Here is a 5,761-nt window from a genome sequence, read left to right on the forward strand (position 1 = left end):
CACAGCTCCAAACTTTGTCTCTGTAACTCCTTCCATGGGTGTTTTGTTCCCAATTCTAAGAAGGGGCAAAGTGTCCACACTTTAGTCTTCATTCTTCTTGAGTTTCATTCGTTTAGCAAATTGTATCTTATATCTTGGGTATCCTAAGTTTCTGGGCTAATATCCACTTATCAGTGAGTACATATTGGAATATTCAGAGTCTCTTCTGTGAAAATAGCTTAGATCTAGTGGAGACATACTGCATTAACTCTTCTTCTTTTTCTTCTTCTTCTTCTTCTTCTTCTTCTTCTTCTTCTTCTTCTTCTTCTTCTTCTTCTTCTTCTTCTTCTTCTTCTTCTTCTTCTCCTTCTTTATTGCTTTTACACTGGTTTCTGGGAATCTGGTTTGAAATCAGTAAATGTCTGGGTGCTAATATCTAGATTTGTCTTTGTTGGTTAGATACTTTGTTTATTTTCTTTGAGATTCCTTTCTAGATTTCCAGAGAGTGAGATCCCAGTATGTTACCTTTCTTTCAAGTGTGTTCAGTTGGTATGTTCACAGCAAATGATGGCTTGTTTTGGAGGCTAGGTAATTGTGATCCTTTGAGGGAAGGAAGAGTGGAGGAATATGTCTTTGGATTAACTGGGAATGACTTCAGAGAGAAAAGGGAGATCACAACAGGTTTCTGGCTATAGGACTTATAATAAAAGTTAAGGGGATTATAAATCAGGGAAAAAAGAAATGTGGGTATAACTTCAGCCTATTTGTTTGCCTCTCAGAAGTGGCCCTTGGGTAAGCAGGGGTGCCTTTTACAATTGACATATGGGATACAGTCAGCAGTAGGAGAGGGAGCTAAGAAAGTATTGGTTTGTGGTATCCACAAGAAAAGTCAGCAGGGGTAAAGAAAGGCTTCAGATGGTGTTCTGATGCAGTGTTAGAGACAAGACTGCAGGAGTGTGTCTGAGGGAACAGAGAGATTGGAGTTCTGTGGTCAGTCTGCCTAGTTCTCTACACTACATATTTTAAAGGAAAGAAAAAATATTTTTGTATGATCATTGAAATGTATTTAAAGTTTGTTTCACAGAAATATAGATGAACTATTCTAAGCTTTGGTGCATCCATTATGTGACAAAATGAATAAACTCATGTTGATAGAGGATGGGAGATTTCTCATTGCCAGTTGGCATACCATAAATAAACCTAGAAGCAAAATTTAAAAAAACAAAAACAAAAACAAAAACAAAAACAGAAGTGGGTTAAAGTTGAATATTGGAGTAATATATCATTCTGATTAAGTTAAATTCATACAGTAAAAAGCAAGGTCTACTTGATGTGTGCAGCTGTGTTGATACTACAAAGAGTTCTAGGATATTTCCCAAAGAACTTGAAAATAACAGCATGTGAAAAGTTCACACCCAGGCATATGTTTTTGAGTTCTAACACCAACATCCAATAATAGAAAATATGGTTCCCTGGGCCAAGGGTTGATTCTGTGGCTCATGCCAGAAAAACACTATAGAATGTGCTTGGAAGCATGTAGTCGTAGTAAGTTGGGAGGTATTAAATAGCAAAGAAAAAATGAAATAACTGTAAAAGAATCATAAAAGACTATTAAGTGAATTATTAATGACCATCATGACTTTTTCAGGAACAAAGCAAATAATCAATTGGTGGATCACCATTTCCCCCCTCCGCCCCCCAGAGCTGTGTCTCTAGTTGCATATGTATCAGAGGACGGCCTAGTCTGCCATCAATGGGAGGAGAGGCCCTTGGCCTTCGGAAGATTATATGCCCCAGTACAAGGGAATGCCAGAGCCAGGAAGTGGGAGTGGGTGGGTTGGGAAACAGGGTGGGGGAGGGTATAGGGAGCTTTGGGGATAGCATTTGAAATGTAAATGCAGAAAATATTTAATAAAATATTATGTTAAAAAAATGGAGCCGGGCGTGGTGGTGCATGCCTTTAATCCGAGCACACAGGAGGCAGAGGCAGGTAGATTTCTGAGTTCGAGGCCAGCCTGGTCTACAAAGTAAGTTCCGGGACAAAAGGGCTATAGATAGAAACCCTGTCTCAAAAAACCAAAATAATAAAAAATAAAATAAAATAAAATAAAAGGAAAGAAGAAAAATGAGGAAAGTAAAGGTTCTCAAATCAAATTACTTACCTCTAAGTAACTTAGATTCTTTATTTCTTTTATTAGGCAATATAACAAGAATGGCTTCTCAAATCAGTATGTGTCAGGCACCAGGATGTATTTGTGTTTTGCTTTTGCGGGAGATAAATTTTCGCAAAATCATTTGACACCATAAATTAAAGTGAGGAGGGTTTAAGCCATATGATCTCACATATCTCAGTTATTACAATAAAATTGTCTTAGGTTCTACAATGTTCTTTTCTGGAACAACAGACACATTTCCAGTGTAAGATTAAACATGTGAAACAGAATGATGTTCTACAATTAATATTTCCATCTATTCATATCATACAAAAATATAGAATATCCTATTAAATGTACTCCAGAAAGGCCTAATCAGGTATCATGTCTATAGCATAGGTTGAAAATAATGGTAACCACAATGTGACAGAACAGACTTCTCAAAAGTAGCAATGTAGTGAGAAAATAAGAAATTAATTTTACAAAAGAACCTGGGCAAAGCAGAAATGCAAACTACATGTATAACCTTTAACTTTTCTTCATAACTTATAAGTATTCAATAATAAAATATAAGTTAGAATGTAAAACTCAAAAAGTCTTTGCATGAATAAATTATAAAATGTGCATGTGTGCATGTATTAGCTTCACTTAATAGTGAGGATCATTAAAACACTCGACATGAATTACTACTTGTGTATTTGGCTTTCTATATATATATCCTGGGGGGATATCTATTGCTACTAAGATTCGTTGCATACTATCTAAGCACTGATGAGTGATCTAAGGAAGCATTGACTTTCATATTGGATAAGTATCAGAAATTTGGAGTAACACCGAGCTAATATTATTGTCCTTATGTTCCATAAAATGTTTTAATAAGACTGTCAAATGTTCAGATTTAATATACACATATATATTTGAATATAGATTTTTAATGAGGGGGCTTGTTAAAATAATTATGTGATTTGTTTACTGAATGAGATTTAATAGATTCCTAAATATCTTCCATATTTGTATTAAATATATAAAAATTCAGTATGGTTCATTTATATCTTAGAGTACATTTATCTTTGTTTAGGTAAAGTGTTATAACACTGTCACTTTGCTGATAAATGCCCTTTCTAATAAATAAAACAGAAATTTCTTGAACATGGCTATATATGTTATTTCATAATTATAGTACAGCATTTAAATTTTGAAAGCATGCTACATTTACTTTTAGTTTATGGTTGTGTGCTTGAAAGTTTTCTGGCTTTATACAGTATTAACTAGTTTTTTTTTTTTTATTTCCTGCCCAATGTTCTGTACAGAGATTTTATAGTTATTTAATATTAGATATAATGAGTCAAGCTATGAATAGTCAAAGTCAAATTTTATCTCTATTAATAACAGCAGAACAACTGTAGTTCTGTAAATTGTACAGTTTTGAATCAAGCATTAGCAGGATAAGAGAATTTCCTCCTTATAATTAAAATTTCTGAATGTTCCTCAAAACTACCATATAAAGCAATGTTAACACACACACACACATACACACACACACACAGACACAGTAGCCAGACCACATTGCAAAGCAGTGACAAATAGAAGGAGAAATGTAACTTAAACCTTATTCTAAAATACACTAATATTTAGTGATAATAAGTTACATGTCTCTAGTAATTTTTGTAGAAATAATGTGTGTGTGTGTGTGTGTGTTCACCAGCACATGCACATGTGCATGTATGTACTTTGTCTCTGTGTATGTATGTGTACTTCATGAATGCAGTGCCTGCAAAGGGAAGACAGAAGACAGCTGTGGATACCCTGAAACTGGAGTTACATATAATTATGAGCTGGCATGTTGGTGCTGAGGATTGGGACCAGTTCCTCCGCAAGAACAACTAGTTGCTCTGCAAGATAAACCTCTAACCAATATCACCAGCACGTTGAAGTTTTTTGTTTGTTTGTTTGTTTTTAATTTATTGCACTATATATACTATGGACATAGAGTAAATAGTATTTGGCAAATGTCACAAATTTATGAACTGGTCAAATAAATATGTTGAACCAGATTCAAATTTTTTTGTCACATGCTAATAATTTCTCTTTTTTCTGTGCTTTAGCTACTTAGAAATGTAATACCTCTGTCATTGCTCATCCATTCTTCTACTTTCTTTCCAGTTTTGTAGATAGACTGATGTTGAAGTATTCTCTAAAACAGTGGTTTATCCAAATATACAAACATTTAAATAATTCTGGCTCACCACTGAGACAAAATATTTTTCTAAATATTTCAACAATTAATTAATCATACTCACATATGTGGGATCAATTGGCGTAGAAGTGTAATGTCATGTTATTAGAAGACATGTGTCCAAACTAGTTTTGGTTTTGTTTGTAGTACCCTAGCAATAGAAGTTATGACCACTGTCAGATTTTATTTTTCTCAAACAAGGTGAAAAATGAAATGTGGGAATGAAAAATACCTTCCTATCTATGCTGAAAGATCTAAAAATCCCTTCTTAAAATTAATACAATTTGTAATGCTGCTAAATTTAAAATCAGGACATAAGTGAGTATAATTACAGTAAATAGCCAACAGTATTTAGAAAACAAACAGCCAAATTTTATTCTTACTTACTTTACTCTAAAATATGTATTTCAAGGTACCTTGAAATACATATTTTAAAAGAAATAAATTACTTATATTTGGAATAACTGAAAATTTAATTTATAAAATTAATAAATATGTAAATAATAAGCTGTAATATAGATCAGAAAATGTGCTGTTAGAAAACCAAAATTTGTAAAAGTATCTAAAAATTCCACATAACAACTTTCAATGTTCTGGCCCAATTCTTTTCACAGAGTTTTGCATAAGTGTATAAATGCAATATTAATACTAAGAAGAAAGAATTAGCAATAGTAAAAATATTAAAAAAGCTGTTTTTGGTTTATGATATCAAAGCTTTATCAATATAAATTTTATGATATTTTAATATTCAAACAAAACAACATGTGGAGATTAATAGAATAAATATTTATTTTTGGCAAAATGAACCTAAAATGACTAAGTGAATATAATGGGCAAAAAAATGTCTTTTCAAATGACACACAAAAGAAATGAGTGACTAAACTGAGTTATGTAGGTAAAATATGTCAAAAAGGTGAAAACAATGTTTTAAATTATATCAATTATTTATAATTATAAATGACTTTTGAAAAGTTTGCATTTTATATGTACTTTATGATATTTACTTACATATACCTCAAATTAAGTTTAAATATTCTTTCAACGGATGAAAACTAAGATATGATTACCAATAGACTGAGATGAAAAAGTAAACTATCTGAGATTACATGTATTTTTTCAAAAGTATAATTAGTTAAATGTACATGGTATGGAACAGTGACACTCATTAATAAATATAAGTCAAACCCCAAAGACATTCAACTTGATGGTCGCTAGTAGAACTAAATAAATATAGCAATAGTCAGATATGTTGACCATATGTGAAAACATCAGATCTCCTGGAAAATGTTTATTACCATGTGTTTTGAAAGAAATGACTACTTTAATAAGCAGAACTTCCTCTAAGTGTTTTATGATGGATATTATGTTTATTATTTAGCAAATCAAAACCTGA

Source organism: Mus caroli, chromosome 3, assembly GCF_900094665.2.
Source record: "Mus caroli chromosome 3, CAROLI_EIJ_v1.1, whole genome shotgun sequence".
In the NCBI taxonomy this organism is placed as follows: domain Eukaryota; kingdom Metazoa; phylum Chordata; class Mammalia; order Rodentia; family Muridae; genus Mus; species Mus caroli.